The sequence below is a fragment of the Haemorhous mexicanus genome, chromosome 18 (genome assembly GCF_027477595.1).
Source record: "Haemorhous mexicanus isolate bHaeMex1 chromosome 18, bHaeMex1.pri, whole genome shotgun sequence".
Classification (NCBI taxonomy): Eukaryota; Metazoa; Chordata; class Aves; order Passeriformes; family Fringillidae; genus Haemorhous; species Haemorhous mexicanus.
Genome location: NC_082358.1, coordinates 14,056,220 through 14,073,508, shown reverse-complemented (window position 1 = coordinate 14,073,508; position 17,289 = coordinate 14,056,220). Strand labels below are relative to the sequence as shown.

Below are 17,289 nucleotides of genomic sequence, written 5' to 3'. Positions count from 1 at the left end.
GTGCCTGCAGGACGAATGCCTTAGTCCAGCTCTCCAGCCCAGCTCCGCGCCCGGCCCCGCTCGCCACCGCGGCCCTGACATTGAACTCACAGCAACCCGGACCGAGGAGGCTGCCAAAAAACTCCTGCTATTCTTCTTCATCCTCACTAACAATTTGGTAATGAAGTATTGATTTCCACTCCCCTGCTTATGGACGATATTAGATTTTCATTGATAAACTGCACTGGGGCTGTCTGGTCTCCACTGTCCCTTTTTGCTGTCACTAAAACAAAGTGCCACTGAAGTAAGATAATGACTGAGAACATTGATGTACTTATTTCGTCAATTTGTAACACTTGACAGGAAAAAAAAATTCTTCATAGTTTAATGTCCAAGTGTGCTACACAAGATGCAGTCACATTGGAAGCTTTACTTTTCATGGTAATGTCCATTTCCTATTTATAACCCCTTTGGGATAGTTTGTCTAAAGGAAATGTTTCTATTCTGTGCAGCTATTACTGTTGCACCTGGGTTGCCCAATCCAGTCATTGCACTAGGGATCAATACATCACAGTAAGTACAAGAATTATTAAGTTAAAACAGATTCTGAGCCAAAAAACCTCTGAACAATGTTAATCTTCTGTGCAAGTTGTTCAAATAGTTATGCTTAACCATGTTGCTGCCAAAGATTTGTTTGAAATGGATTATTTTCAGTTTGTTTTATTCCTCAGATATATATATATATTTAAATCTCCATTACGGTTTATGACGAGACGTATGGGATGGAGGGGTTTTTAAACAAAAGTACTATTGTTAGATTATTGAACATTATATAAATATAGATATATCTATATATAAATATCACTATATAAATATCTATATATAGATATAAAAGAATAAAAGTAGAGTTCCTTTCTCAGTTAGGTGAGTGTAAATCTGAAGCTCTGTTGTGGTCAACAGAGTGACTTTGGATTTGTGCCACCAAAACTGGGATCAGAATCTGGTGTCCGAGCTCTGACCGGCCCGGCCGCGCCGTCAAACCCACCCCGACCTGGGAGAAGGGGGCTACAAAAATGGCAATTTCAAATTTGTGCTTGTAACTTTTTTCATTAAAACTTCGAGGGCCCAATTTTAATTTGTGGAATATTCACGTTAATAATGAGATCTAATTAAGACATCCATTAAAAGCCCGTTAAAGTTAATTTAACGTAAAAATTCCAATAGAACTGTATTAGATTTTCTCCATTAAATTAACGTTATGGATTTTTAACGGATGTCTTAATTATACATTATTATTAACGGGAATACTGTATTACACAGATTAAAATCGAGTCCCAAGTCAACTCCCAGAATCTTCCAGGATATGCCAATGTCACGAGTCCCACTGTTCCTAGTGCACTGCTTGGAAATCCAGGCGCAGCCCTGCTTGCTCTCGCTCAGAGACAACAACCTCCAGTAGACAAATCCATCTCTGCATTTAACGATGAACTTCCCCTGTTCTCCAAGGAAAAATAAGTCTGGATCAAGCTGTAAATCTCTCTTCCGTGGCAAATGAAATATTCAAAGTATGCGAGGCACAAGTGGAGAAGAGGCTCTTTCTCAAATCAGAAAGGGCTTTGGAGTGTCTTTTCCTGTTGTTTTGTTCACGATGTTCAAGGATGTAATTGAAGTGCAGCCGTCACAAAATCAGAATAAATACGTTCCCTGCCTTCCCTGTGGCCTGTGCAGAAGGGCCTGTTTTGGCACTGCTTGGGAAATTTTGACATGATCCCTAAACTCAACTTGGAGGAGAAAAAAAGGCCCTTCTTATTTACCTCCTAGGGAAAGTGTTGCCCTTATGCCACATATAATAGCAAATTGCTTTTTTTATGGCATGCATAACCTAGATGGGAAAAAATATGGCGCTTGAGGGAAGGAGGGAAAAAGTAAATGAAGTTCCAGGAATGTCATTCTGAAGTAATGAGGCATGGACAGAAAATATACCCCTCACATCATCGGATTGAGATGGCAGTCGAAATAGCTTCATTGAAGTGTCAGCACTCATCCATCAATCAATCATCCACAAGGAAAAATAGCGACAGTACAACGGGGCGGCTTTTATGGGATTTACTCATGGGCATAGGGAATAGCAGCTCAAATGTAGTTCTGACATGAAAAGCAAGGTGCTGATATTATTTTTTATGATGGGAGGATCATAAAGTGAATTGAGAACAGTGAGGTCTGTCTTTGCTTAACCTATTCAACTGGAAATGAACGGAGCTCAACTGGAAACGAGCAGAGCCTTCAGATGGGTTAAGATTGAAGCCTGCACCGTGCTGAGCACCGGCCATCGACAACAAAATTCTATTAAAGCAAAATCAATGCATTAGCATCGAGCTCCTCAGAAGCTGTTAAATTGCACAGCCCAGGCCAGAGTTATGAGGTGAAGTTGCACAAGGTGGGGCCTGTGGTGCCGACCCAAAGGCCCAGAAAATCCCCCAGGGGAGAAATTGCACGTGTGGCTCCTTTCCCTGAGCTTTTGGGTGCAGGGAGAAAATACTGGGCTGCTGGCAGCACGTGGCAGGTGAAGCTCCCAGCCCTGGTGCTGTCACAGCCGGGAGTTTGGCTGGTTTTTAATTGGATCCTCCATGCAAGGCCAGGCTGTAGGAATTCCCACACAGGGAGCTCTCGGGAGCCTCTTCCCACAAAAAGGAGGACTGGGGTCCCCAGCCAGCCCGCAGTACCTGGTGCTGGGGCTATTTGGGGCACCAGCTGCTCAGTTTTGGCAGGAAATAAGCCTTCATGGTGGCCCCAGGGTGACTGTAGGGTCCACAGCCCCAGCCAGGACCCCGGAGCTGCAAAGGTTTGGGGAGATTTAGGAAAGGCCAAACCCCTGAGGGAGGTCAGGTTTTGCTCAGGAGCCTTCAGGGTGTGGGAGCAGCTACTCTGTTTAAAAATCTGGCCACAAACCTTTATCACACAGTGCTAAAGCTTGATCATTTTGCCTGCATCGCTGTCCTCGGGGAACGTTTTAGGTACACATTTGAATTAAGTGATTTTTATTTTTTTTTACAATATGATATAAAGAAGGGAAAATATACATCTCTCCTCTCTTTTCTCTCTACGAAACTGGATGAGTTGATAGTTTTTCTGTCATATAAATCAGGTAGCACAAAAAATCATTGCATCTTTTCTCTGTCGTCGCTACTCAATATCTATCGTTCTGACTTTTATTCTTATTGGAGATCATCAAAACATTAATTAAAAGCCTGGTGATCAAACAGCCGAATATTTATGATTCACGCCCTTGCTTATTAACAAGTGGCATATTGATACACCACATATCCAAGCTGTTTATGCTCTTGCACTGAAATAAAGCAGGAAGAATTGTTACCCTTACACACTGCTTTGAAAGATTTATTCAGAAACCAGAGCTCCCTTCCTGCCACCATCCATGTCAAAATAAGCCATATCACCAGAAAAAAAAGGATGTTCTATTTTAAAACAGGGAGATGTAATTAGCATCCCTTTGGGGCCTAATATGTAAGAATTTCAGTGGATCAGTCTCAGGTGTTTTTTCCAGGTTTTTGTTACTTGAGCTGAGAGGGAGAAGGACACTTAACTTTAAAAATGGCTGTCATTAGTACAATAGTAATTGTTGGGTTAAAAGAATATCTTTGAGAATCTGCTAACAAACCTGCCCAGTAATTACTTGTCAATGCAAGTTATTATGGGTTTTATTACCTACTTGTAAAAGTATTTACAAGACTGACCTCCCCAGCTTTTTTAGAGATCAGGGAGGATATAAAAAGTCATTTTAAAAATCAATAATTATATATTAGCACGATAGGGGGTGAAGCCTTCCAAGCCAGTTTTACAGGCTATTGAGCCAACTCTCATGCATTCAAATGGCAGGATTGTTTCCCTAATTTTTGCCCTCTTTTTCTTTCCTTAATCATGTTTTGATAAAGTGCCATATTTATTGATTGCTTCATACCCACAGTTCAGCTCCTAAACCAGAAGGGGATATTCCCACTGGGAAGCACCCGTGCAGGATTTGCATGGAAAAGGAGCTGCCCCAGGTGACCAGGAAAAGGAATATTGGGGGTTTGGGTGGGAGCTGCTGAGGGGACACAGGCTCTGTGCTGGTTCAGCCTCATCCCTGACACTCAGGGTCATGCTGGGTGCTGTTTTGGGATCAAACCTGTTAAGAACACCAGGGAATGAGGAAGGCAGCCTGATTTTTGGCAGAGATTGAAGAGGTGGCTCTGGCTGGGCTGTCCCCTGTCCATTTTCCATCGTCACTCCGGGGCTGGTGGAGGGAGATCTCCATCACACAGGGCTTTTGTCCTCACCAACAGATATACGATGCAATTTATATTTAAAATTCTCTCTATAAAGACAGTATTGATCACAGATTCCAGATCAATACGTTGCAATTACAGCAGGCTTTAAAGGCCATCTGTCCCCAAACAGGAGCGCCAAGAGAGCCACTTCCATGGACTGTCAGCAAGTGCTGCTGGTATGTGCCCATCCTCTCCCAGCACAGACCTGTCATTTCTGCTCCTAGGAAGCTGGGTTAGGAATTATGGAGCTGTAACTCCTGGATATTGAGCACCCCCGAGCCCCCAGAGCAGCTCCTCCTTGGCTTTCACAGCAGGGTCACTGACACTGGGGTTTTCCTCACCCGGCTTTTCTGCCCCCCATCACAATTTGTCCCACAGGTCACAGCTTTTCTTGTCCTCAGCTGGAAATGGCCAGCAAGAAGTTCCTGAATTTCACTAGAACTAAGAACATTTCCCTGATGGTGCTGAAGAGTTTGGGTTGGACGTTGAGGGTGCAAACAGAGCCTTTTTTATGTCACAGAATCATTTAGGCTGGGAAAGATCTCCAAGATCATCGAGTCCAGCCTTTGACCATTTGTGTCAGTTTGGACCACAGCAAGTGCAATATTTTTAAACATAACAAAAGAATAAAGGACGTGCACCTAAAGCAGATTTCAATTACATTTCATCAATGAGGTCTTAATTTGACAGCACCTGAACTCAAGACCAGCCCATTGGTTGATGGCCCTGGGTGAGCCACTGGGTTATTATTCCAGAAATGCTTCCTGGCTTTTCTTTTTTCTTCATTATTTCCTGCAGTGGAAAGCACACAGAATTTAGAATTCTTATCCTCCAGTTGTCTTCGGAAGGAAAGCGAAAGAATAAAATAATAAAAATAATGAGTTTGGAAGCTGACCCCCCTTTGCACCCCACACGTGCTGTGCCACATTCCCCCCGATCCTCCCTGCAAACACCTCCCTCCCATTTCCATCCAGTGTCTGAAAAAAACACAGGCTGGATCCTGGATGCATTTATTCCTGGGTAAATCCAGAGCCACACTTTCAAATCTTGCAGATTTACCCTCTGCCTACCCAGCTCCCAACGCCATCCTCGTGGTCCCAACCTCAGATTCTGAACATATTTAGGCATTTTTGAAAACAAGTCCAGCAAACTTCAGTCTCTAGCTCCAGGCAAATTAAATCTCCTGCACTTGAGAAGGTTTTAAATTATGTCAGGGAGGTGATTGCAAAACTTTGTTATCAATGTGACCATGCTTGTAAAATAACACCAGTTGTATCACTATAGAGCACTTTATATTGGTACAGCTCCTTTTGCCCTGCTGGACCACTTTTATACCAGTGCAAGCACTTTCATCCCAGTATCCCCCAGCCTAGTGGTGGGTTTTTTGCTCTCATTCTGCCAGAAGAGATGTGAAGAGTAGATGAGGCTTCAGACAACACTTATTTCTTGTACCGAAATGTTTGCGCAATCTTTTCTTGGAGAGTATTTTTAAAAGTGAACTCGCTGTACCACTGGACTTAACTGCAGAGTAATAAACTTGCAGTTCATCATCCCTCTCGGCTCATGCAGTGTCTTTAGGCCTTTGTAAAAAGCCCTGTTTGAGACAACAGATTAAACACTAATCCTGGCGGATCGCACAGCTCCACTTCACACCATCGAGCTGAGCAAACCTTTTTTGCCTTTCCTTTTTTGATCTAAGTAAAGGCAACAAATTCTTTCATTAGATTCCTTAGATGAGATAGCAGGGGGAAAAACGATCGGTATTTCATGAAGAAAACAAAAATAACATCTTGCAAAAATGCAGCCACGTTAAAGGCAGGGAACGCTTTCCCCATCCCCACAGGGCATCACATCCTCCCCACTGCCTGAAACGTGGGAGATCTCTGAGGGCAACATCCTCCCTTGGAAGCTGGTCCAGGTAACATTTGAGAATGGCGTATCTGTGTGTGTCCAGGAGGACTTGCAGGTGCTCACAGACGTTTCCACAGCACCCACCGGAGGCGGGCACAGAGGTGTGAGTGTCTTGGTGCATCCCTGCAGCAGCAGGCGGCGGCGCCGGGGCTGAGGCAGCAGCTGGGCACTGCTGGCAGCAGGAACCTGCAGGATGTGCAGGGCAGGCTCCTGGCTCTACCCCGCAGCAGATGCTGGAATGTGCAATACAGGTTGCAAAAGCTGACAAGCTCAACAGTTCTCATTTGGCTCAGGGTACTTCTCTGTCCTATGTCTCTGGTACAATGCGCCCTTTTGTCTTGTGCTCAGGCACCTCTTCTTAATCCTTTGTTGGTCTTTTACTCTGTGTGTTTGTTTTGGGTTTTGTTACCTGGAACATGTCAGCACGAATCAGGAGGGACCCAGCCCCATTTCAGTCGTGGAGCACGGCTGGCCACGCTGGTGAGTTTGGATTTGGGTTTGCTCTGCCCCAGCGCTGGTGCTTCGTCACACGTTGGTTGTTGGCAGCACCCTCAGGTTCCATCTGTGACCCGTGCTTTAGGATCCTCTTTCGAAAACAATAAGGAAAATAAAGAATCAGAAGCTCATTTCTCTTTAAAAAAACCCCCACAAATGTATATACTGCGAAAGGCAAAAAAAGGCAAGATTAAACCCATTTTTTATACGAACAGCAGCCGGGACTCCCTCGCGAGGGGCTGGTGGTGACTTTCCCTGGCGAGTGTCTCGGTGCTCCTGCACTCATTTTGTACCCAGTGCATGCTGTACAGAACACATTGCCTGTAAGGTGGAGAGGAGGGGGCCGAGCTGCTCCTCCTCGGGCACTGCAGCTTGTTTGGATGAAAAGTTGCGCCTTTGATGCATTTTTATACTGTACATATTTGTATATATTAACTATATTGCCATGGTATGAACACAGATTTTGTTATATTTGCTTGTTTCGGTTTCCTACAAAAAAAAATTAAAAAAAAAGGTCCATAATGGGGGATATTATTTTTCTTTTTCCATAGAAAATATGCTTGTAATTTTTGTTTGTTTGTTTTCTTGGTCATCATCTTTTAATGGCTCATAAAGGAATTAGAGAGGAGTTTTTGGAGGAACTCGGAGAAGCAAGTCTGTGTTTGCATGAGACCTGCCCAATTGCTGGCTAGAAAGGGGGGCGGGGGGAAGAGGGGAAATCTAAGTCAAGTTTTGCTTTTAAAGCATGCTTAGTCCCATGGGAAACTCATACATGTACAATTATTCTCTTTGTATTTTATCTAATAGTGCCTGAATTATTTTTTTTAATGTCTTCTTGGAGGAACAATTCATAATTGTCAAAATTTGAAACATTAGCTTAATTTTGTTTTCATGACCTCTCATTTCTTCTCCTTATTTATTTTGTTGCTGTTTATAATGGGCCCCAAGGCCATCTCTGACATTGCAGTGTTCTTCTTCCACATTAAGGATGTTTTTAAAATTACTGAGATTATTGAGCCAACAGGCTGCTTTAATCAAAACCATGTTTCACTTGGTTTGGATGATTATGAATGGGCCTTGCACGGAAAGGGCCCTTTCTGCAGGGAGGACCATACCATCTAGTGGCCCCAGAGCTTCATCACACGCAGGCATCTTCCCCAGATCCACTTTCCCCAAGCCTGCCTGGCAATTTGGCTTCCAATTATTTGCTTATTATAACGAACTTCAACTAAACAAATTGATAATGTTAATGGCTTTTTTCCCCCCCTCCTCCCTTCGGTTGATTGCTAAATAAATTCGTATAATTTATACTAGAGGAGATTATTGCTTTTATTGTTTTGGGTTCCCCCAAACCAATTATTAACAATCAGGACTATGTATCTCATTAAATTTAAATCAGGTCAAACCTATTTATCTAAGGCCTTTTCTGATTTACAGGAAGATGACTGCATTCCAGAGCATTTAAGATGTATTTCTGTGTATGATTTTGTAGCATTGAGATCTATTAACGTTGATTTTTTTGTTCTGTATTTTCACCACGGTAAATACATTGTATTAAAAAAAAAATCCCTCAACTTTCCCACAGAAAACATTACTTTTTATGCCCAGGGATTTTTTTTTTTTTTTAATAAAATCACTGCAGTCTTCGAACTGTAATTAAAGCCCTGAATAATAGATCACACATCTTTATCTGTTGTGTTTAAAAGGAAAAAAAAATAGCCCAAACTGTTCACATAATCCTGAATGCCTCATTTCCATAAAAAAGGTTTCTATACATATATTATTTACATTTTTAAACATGGTAATTCTTCCCTTTGTGGCATAAAATGTCTCTTTTCCACTGCAGCTACTGGAAAGCGACTGCTCACATCTGAAATGTTATCGTAATTTGCATCAGGAAACCCAACTGCAGACATTAAGGACTTGGGTGTGTTCAATTATGATTTTGCTGGAGGCTGTCCCTCATTTTAATGCTGCACTCATTGAACTACCTTTCTGAAATCTAGCTGATATGGCTCACCACAGACATGCTTCACAACATCATTAGCTTTGCAAATGGCTTCATTTCAGTCAATGCAGACTTCGGGGTTTTTGGCCAATTGTAAAATGGAAATTTGAAAAGGGAAAAAAAAAAGGAAAAAAAAAAGAAAAAATACAGATGCACTTAAAACATGAAAAGAATTATTTATATGATAAAAATATATTTAGATTTTCAAAGCACAAGACTGAACAGAAGTGCTCTTTTTATGCTTTCTGAAGATGTTACTGTTAAAAGTCTTTCTACATCAGGCTTAATAAATCTGTAATGACATTTGATGGATTGATTTCTGTGTGGGTTTTTCTTTTCTTTCGTTCTTTTTTTTTTTTTTTTTGCCTTTCTTTCTCTGCAGAGAAAGAAAAAGACTGACCTGGAGAGGCTGTGGGAGTGAAAAAACCCCAGGAATGTTCCTGTTTCAGTCAAACTCACTCAGGATTGTCACAAGCTCTTTTCCCTTCAATAATAATAATTTAAAGTAAGAAAAAGAGGGGGGGGAAACACCACCACCACCCTGTGTTGGTTTCTCCCAGTCTGCCCCTCTCCCTCCTCTGGCTGTGGGGTTATTTATGGGGTGGGGGGACACACCCATCCCACCCCACCCCATCCCATCCCCCTGTGCACACCCCATGCTGCCTCTGATCCTGCACACTGACCTCTTCTCTTCTTCTTAAAGTGATTTTTTTTCTAAAAAAAAAAAAAAAAAGGAATATATTGCACACATTTCAAGAAACCCCTCTAGGGTAAAATAAAAAATATATATAGATGGCTAAAATAACAAATGAATCATAAAACTTCGAGATGGAAAAGGACTATTAGATCATCCAATCTATCTTGCTGTCTGCCAATACAGGTTTGCTGCCTTCCCCTGGGCTTTGTCTCGCCTCTCTGGCTGAACTCCAGCTCTGGGTCCTCTGCCCCTTCCTGCAAGGGCCCTGCATGGCTCAGGAGCGTTTGTAGGGACGGGGCCAAATCCTGCCTGCAGGGGGGCTCACCTGCAGCGCCCACCCCAGAGATTTCAGTGCCCCACAGCGCTGGATGTGCTGGGCTGGGAGGGGGCTCCCCCTGCCTATGGCCCCCTGGGCTCTGGGGCTGGCTTTGGGATCCACAGGGATCAGCAGGGATCCACAGGGATCCACAGGGATCCACAGGGACCCACAGGGACCCACAGATATCCACTGGGACCCACAGAAAACCACAGGGACCAACAGATATCCACTGGGATCCACAGGGATCAGCAGGGATCCACAGGGATCCACAGGGATCCACAGAAAACCACAGGGACCCACAGATATCCACTGGGACCCACAGAAAACCACAGGGACCCACAGGGATCCACTGGGATCCACAGGGATCAGCAGAGATCCACAGGGATTCCCATGGATCCACAGAAATCCACAGGGACCCACAGATATCCACTGGGACCCACAGGGATCCACAGGGACCCACAGGGATCAGCAGAGATCCACTGGGATCCCCATGGATCCACAGAAATCCACAGGGACCCACAGATATCCACTGGGACCCACAGATATCCACAGGGATCCACAGAAATCTACTGGGATCCACAGGGATCAGCAGAGATCCACAGGGATTCCCAGGGATCCACAGAAATCCACAGGGACCCACAGAAATCCACAGGGATCCCTATGGATCCACAGAAATCCACAGGGATCCACAGATATCCAGTGGGATCCACAGATATCCACCGGGACTCACAGATATCCATCCCCTGGGATCCACAGGGATCCACAGGAATCCCCAGGGATCCATAAGGATCCCCAAAGGCCCCCAGAAATCCCCAGAGATGCCCAGGGATCTGCAGGAATCCCCAGGGATCCACGTCCCTGTGCCAGAGCCCAGCACAGCATTCCCAAATCCTGGAGACCCCAAAGCAGCTGGAGGCAGCTCCCAGCAGCCTGGGGAGAGTGAATCAGAGACAGCTCTGATTTATTCCAAGGGTTGGACTCACTGTCTCCCTTTATTTTTGTTTTTTAATTATTGGTGATTCACTCCAGCAGAAGAACAAACAAACAAACAAACAAATAAAATCAACCCTTCAGCTTCTCAGATGGATGTTTTGGCTACAGGGCAGCTTTGAAAGCTGGTTTTGTTTTTGCTTTCATTTTTTTTTCTCTGCTCCTCAAAACTGTCTTGAGTTAATAAAAGTTAAATGTTTTCATAGGAAAATCAGGCTGGGTGGTTTGTGATCCTTTTATGTACAACACGAATATTACATTATTCAACAATTGAGGAATAAATTTAATTCTGCCTACCTCGGCTGAGTGTTTTACAGTTGAGATGGTCTGGCAGAGGGGCTGGGGCTGAGGAGGGACCCTCGGGCTGCAGGAGGGCACCGGGGCCAGGGCACGACAGCCCTGGGAATGGGCAGGCAGGGAGCAGAGCCTGGCACCAGGGTGGGGACACAGCTCAGGGGAGGTGACACCTTCCTGAGACCACAGAACGGGAGGGAGGGACACCAGGGAGGGCATCCCATCAATCCATGGAGATACCTCCATGCAGGGCCAGGAGGGGCTGCCAGGCTCTTCCCAGGGGTGCCCAGGAACAGCTGGGCATGAGGAGCCAGGATGGGGCACGGGGGGTGAACGTGGTGGGGTGGACACAAGGGGGATGAGGAGCAAGGAACACAAACTGAACCAAACAGGTTCCACCTCAACATCAGGACAAACCTCCTGTGCAGGGGGCAGAGCCCTGGCACAGCTCCAGGGAGGGCGTGGATCTCCCCCTGTGGAGACTCCCCAAACCCAGCTGGATGAGTTCCTGGGCTGGCTGATCCCATCCCAATCCCAATCCCATCCCAATCCCATCCCAAGGGTGTGTGACCCCATGGTTTGCTCTGCAGTCTCCAAGCACAGAAGAGCCCTGGAGCTGGTGGCCCTGCACACCCAGCCCCTGTCCCTGTCCCTGTCCCTGTCCCCTCTGTGGTGGGGCTGTCCCTGGCCCAGGACATCTCCAGGTGGGCCTGGCTGAGCTCTCCTGGGAGCTGCAGCTCCTGAGCCAGGCTGGCAGCCACAGCCAGCACAGGGCTCTGTCACTCAGGGAGGTCCTCGGGAGGATCTCTGCTGGGAAGATGAATGTTTGGAGGAGCAAACCCCTCACATCTGCTCCAGCTCCCAGGGACTGCCCAGCCCTGCTCAGAGGCAGCTCTGGGGCAAACCAAGCTGTTCATGGGCTCCAGAGCTCAGGCTGCCCTCAGGGAAAGAGCAAAACAAACCACAAAAACCAACCCAAAATTCAGCATTAAACAGCAGCCTGCATCCAGCTTCTCCCTAGCACTGGGAAGATCTTTGTCCAGGGAAGGAGCTGAGACCCGAGGATGATGATGGTGATGAAGGGGATTCTCCTGGGGTGCAGCACACACAGAGCACTGGGCTGGGACTCGTCCCCCTCCATCCACAGGTCCAGGGCTCTGTCCCAGCAGGGACAAATGGCCAAATAAAACATCCCAAGCTCACCTGCAGGCACACAGGGCCCTGGCTCTGGTGATCACAGCACAGCTGGCACCACAAGTGAGTATCAGAAGGGATCTGCTCCTATGGGGCTCCATCCTTTTGGGGACAAAGAGCTCTCAGGGGTCCCAGCCCCCCATGGCCCCGGTACTTTAACACCAGCCTGTGCCTGGAGCAGATTTATCCAAGCTGTGCCTGGGCAAACCCCTCAAATCCTGCCTGGATTTCCTCTCAGCACTGCAGACCAGGCCAGGCTCCTGGAGCAAGGTCCAGACCTTGTAATTTTGTAAAATTTAGGACTTGGCAGGGTTTGCTGCAGTCTGAGTGATAACCTGGCCTGTGCCACCTCCTCTGGCTGTCCTGCAAAACACACCTGGAACCTGAAATGTGAGCTCTGAGCCCTGTCTGGAGGCCCTGGGCCCCCGGGTGTCCTGCAGTGACCAGGCAGAGCAGGGTGCCCCCCTGGCACTGGGCATTTCAGTGGCACTGCACCAAGGAAGCATTAAATCACACAAAAGACAGATTTCCCACCTTAAATACATTTCTTTTTTTACATATGTGCCAGCTTTACATTAATGCTCAGCTTTAATTTATAATGATACAAGTACAGCTACAGCTCCTCAGTTACCACTCGTGGCCTCCACCAAAAAGTGCTTTTTGCTGTCCAGCTGTCACTTATTTCTCCTTTTAAAGCATTCACAACCAAATTCACCCAGTCTGGCTTTCTGAGTGTGCAGGCCAGCGGTGTGGGGCAGCTCAGGTGGGATTAAGGTGTTCAGAGACTCTATAAACCCAGTGCCAAAAGTCAGTAACAAATCTTTAAAAAAATAAAAATCCAGAATAAAAACCAAAGCCAAAGCATTTCGTGCACCAGTATATTCAATATTCCCCTGTAACTGACAAGAGCTGAACAGTGTCACAAGCCTTAAAGAATTTTGTTTGCTTGTTTTTCCAAGCTAATAAAACACTGTAGCTCTGGCTAAACTCATCCAGAACATATTGAGGTTAAATTAACAAAAGGAGAAGCCCCTGAGCCCAGGCAAAGAGCAATAATGCCTGGTTGGAGAAGGGGGAAATCACATTTTTATACGAAAAGTCCATCTGCAAGCAATTGTGCTAATGCTTTAAAGATGATCAGCTCAGGCTTTTGGAGTCAAACAGGAAAACAACCCAAAATCTTATCAGGAAAGAGATTTTTCAACCCAAAAACAGATTCTGTCAAAATGTCAAAGGCCCAGATTTAGGTTCTGCCAAAAGAGACTTTAACAAGACCCACTTTGAAGAGAAATGCTGAGTTCAGTTACCTTTGAACCTCACGAACAGCTGGAGGGAGAGCAGAAATCCAGCCCCAAACTGAAAGGAAACTGAAATTAAGCAATGCCCATCTCACCCTCAGCCCCTCGCTGAGCACACAGAGTGAACCCAGCCCCAGCACGGGCAGGTGTCCCACAAAGGTGGGAAACCCCAAAACCTGAGCCTGGAAATGCTCCCTGGAGAGCCCAGAGCCAGCAGTGAGAGCAGGAGCCATGCCAGGGGCAGGAAATGTCCTGGCCTGCTGCTGGCAAGCTGGGAGCTTTGAGGAGGTTCTGGGGGGAGTGGGCTGTAAGGAAACAGAAGGCAAAAAAAATCAAATTTTGTGAAAATGTATTTCAGCATTAATTATCATTTCACTCAGTTCTGATCTTCTCTTTTCCCAAACTATTTATGCTCAACTTTGACATTAAAATTTCATTGGGTTTGCTCAGATCTACTTTATTTAGCAATGTTTAATTAGACTTTTGAGAGCATACATATAGATATTAAAAATTCAGAACTACCCTAAACTGAAATAATATTTCATGACAAAATGTAATTTTTTTTTTCTTTTTTTTTGCTTTAAGTGCAAGCTCTTTCCTGATTTTCCAGAATGATCAGTAAACCAAGGAGCCTGTGGTTTCCCTGGCTTACATGGATAGCCCACGCTCTGCCTGTTCACCCTTTCCCTCTTGTTCCACTGAAGGGATGAAATCACAGGAAAGTTCTTTGCAATTATTCAACAAGACAAAAAAATCAGTAATTAGGTCATGACTTTCAGAGAGGATTAATGAAAACATTTTACATGAGCAAAATGAGTTTTAAATGCCAGTGTGCCCCACAATTATTTATGTGGCTGAATGTGCTCATGCAGAAGGTTCTGTCCCCCGTTCCAGCCACACCCCTTCATTACGGCACGACCTCCAGCAGGCACAGACAATGTTTGCCAGCAGCTAAATCCGCTCGGTGGCAACACAGTTCAGGACATATCGATGGGGAGAGGAGGGAAAATCCGGGATAACCTTTCAGGATGGGCGGTTTGCTCCCGTTCATCTCCCTGTGCCTGGAGCTCCGGGCGATGCCGCGGCTCCCGAGCACCGAGCGGGTCAGAGCCTCCCTCCATCGCGGCTTTTGCGCTGCTCCGGGTTAATTCGGGCACTTACAGGGACCCGCGGCTTGGGACGCGGCTCCGGCTCCGCTGCTTGGCCGACACCGCCACCTAACGCTGGGCGTGCTGCGCCGGGAGCGCCGGGCACGGGAACGGGGCTGCGGAGCCGGGCACGGGCACGGGAATGGGAGTGGGAATGGGAATGGGAATGGGTTTCCCGGAGCCCTGGCACGGGAATGGGAATGGGAATGGGAATGGGAATGGGAATGGGAATGGGGTTCCCGGAGCCCTGGCACGGGAATGGGAATGGGAATGGTGTTCCCGGAGCCCTGGCACGGGAATGGGAATGGGAATGGTGTTCCTGGAGCCCTGGCACGGGAATGGGAATGGGAATGGGGTTCCCGGAGCCCTGGCATGGGAATGGGAATGGGAATGGGAATGGTGTTCCCGGAGCCCTGGCACGGGAATGGGAATGGGAATGGTGTTCCCGGAGCCCTGGCACGGGAGTGGGAATGGGAATGGGGTTCCCGGAGCCCTGGCATGGGAATGGGAATGGCAATGGGAATGGGGTTCCCGGAGCCCTGGCACGGGAATGGGAATGGTGTTCCCGGAGCCCTGGCACTGGGAATAGTGTTCCCGGAGCCCTGGCACGGGAATGGAGCTCAAGTGCTTTTCCTCTGGCTGCTCCAGAGCCCTTGCACCAGGAATGGTGTTCCCGGAGCCCTGGCATGGGAATGGAGCTCCCGAGCCCTGGCATGGCACTGGGAATGGTTTTCCCAGAGCCCTGGCGTGGGAATGCTGTTCCCAGAGCCTTTCCCCTCCCCTGGAGCACCCGGTGCCCCCCGAGCGCTGCGATGCTCTCGGGATGCAGCACGCACGGAACCTCTCTGCATCTCCCGGAGGCTCAGGGACATTTGGGAGGAGTTAAAACAACCCAGGCGAGCTCCTGGAGGCTGCAGGACGGAGCTCTGAGTGCTGGGAAAAGGTGTAAACGGAGGGGAAGCAAAGGGGGAAAACTTCTGGAGAGGGAATATTATCCCCCAAATCCAGATTTCCTGTCCTGCAGAAAGGGCTGGAGTGGATTGGGGCGCTTTGATTTCACGCACACAGGAGGATAAAAAGCTGCTGGGACAGCCCAGCCAGAGCTGATGGCACAGTGAGGGAGGGCTGGGAGGACACCTCACCTTCCCCTTTGGATCCTCCAGGAAGGAGAGCCTGGGGCAGCAGGAGAAGCAGGACCCAGAGCATTCTGTGTTTTGTGATGCTCATCCCAGCAGCCTCCTCCCTGGAATTCTGCTCCAGCTGCTCCCCCAACTCCCGATTTTTGCTGTATTCCCTCCTGACCCAATCCTGGACTCTGCGTCCACCAACAAAGAACTCCGAACCAAGTAAAGCTTATCACACACCTGACCCTCGTGGGCATTCTTGCAATTAGCACGTGATTACTCAATCTGCATAATTACACGTGGTAATCATGCTGCAGCCTGTTTGGAACTGCCAGCTCTCATTTGCCCCAGTAATCCTGGATCATATGAATATCTTCAGTAGGAACTACTACTTTAGATGTTATGAATTAATATTAAGATGAAATTGAATTAAATGTACTGATTTTAATGTCATGAATGCACTCATAACTATTTTTTTCCCCTGAGAACCATCTGCAATTTAGAGACTTGCTAATCCTAATTAAATGCACTTTTCTCAAGTGTGTGCAAATGAACAGAGAAATCTGCTCGGGAAAGCACTTGCATATTTTCCTTTTTCACAAAGGGGGAGAAGAAACTGTTTGCTGGTTTAATATTAGCTCTTCCTCCTAAGTGAGAACAAGTTGCTTCCTTGCAATTTCAGGACACAGAGCAGTCAGAGATGGATCTACAGGGGCAATTTGCTAAAAGCAGAGAGAAAGAGCCCTCTAACAAGTGTTGGTGATGCTGCTCTGAGCATTCACACCTGAGTTTAGCTATTTTGGACAGCACTTGAACCCCCAAAATCCTGCTTGGAGGCAGCAAATAGAGCCTGGCACTCACAGCTACCAAGCACACAGAATATTCTGTCCTGGTTCTTACCTTCAGCAGCTCCTCAGGCAGCACTGGAGCTGCTCCTTGGCTGGAGTTTTGTGAGAGCTCACAGCCCTCAGTCCCGAAGAGCCAGCCCTGCGTGGCTGGTCTGAGACAGCCTGAGGGACCTGAGCCTGGGGACAGGCACACGGCGAGCAGGGCTCAGGGTGGCTCAGAGCTCACACCCACCCTGGTGTCCCCCCCAGCCCCTGGGACCCACACCAGTGGCACTGCAGCCCCCTGTGTGCCCCACAGGCCCGGGCAGGACTCACCATTTCATTCCACAGCGTTTTGGCCATCACTCCCACCCTTGGAAGGTTTCACCCTCCCCAGCAGAGCTGCTTTAGTCAAACCAAGAGCCCAGCCCAGCCTGTTCCTGCAAACAGCCCAGCCTGGACACGCAGGGGGCTGTGCCCCCTCATTAGTGCCCCTCATTAGTGCCCCCAAAGGGGGCTGGCTCACACTGGGGCTCTCACTGCTGAAATCCCTCTCTCCCAAGGATGAGGTGCCTTGGACCAGTCTCCCCCTGACGCCTTCCAAGCTGACAATTTCAGTTTTGAGATGTGGTCAGAGGTGCTGGTGAGGTCTGGAACCTCAGAGTTCCAAGAATACAAAA

At 47.2% G+C, this 17,289-nt stretch overlaps 1 protein-coding gene across 3 annotated transcripts in view; it reads left to right on the top strand.

The window, feature by feature from the left end:
- TSHZ2 (teashirt zinc finger homeobox 2) overlaps window positions 1–9,034 on the top strand; it is a 211,220-nt gene extending 202,186 nt beyond the window's left edge. For 2 of the 3 annotated variants that reach the window (XM_059862952.1, XM_059862949.1), the window contains exon 3: window positions 11–9,034. The gene's annotated coding sequence lies outside the window, so the exon portion shown is untranslated. The remainder of the gene's footprint in view (window positions 1–10) is intronic. The other variant, XR_009488778.1, reaches the window with a different exon arrangement.
- Window positions 9,035–17,289: the final 8,255 nt, after the last annotated feature.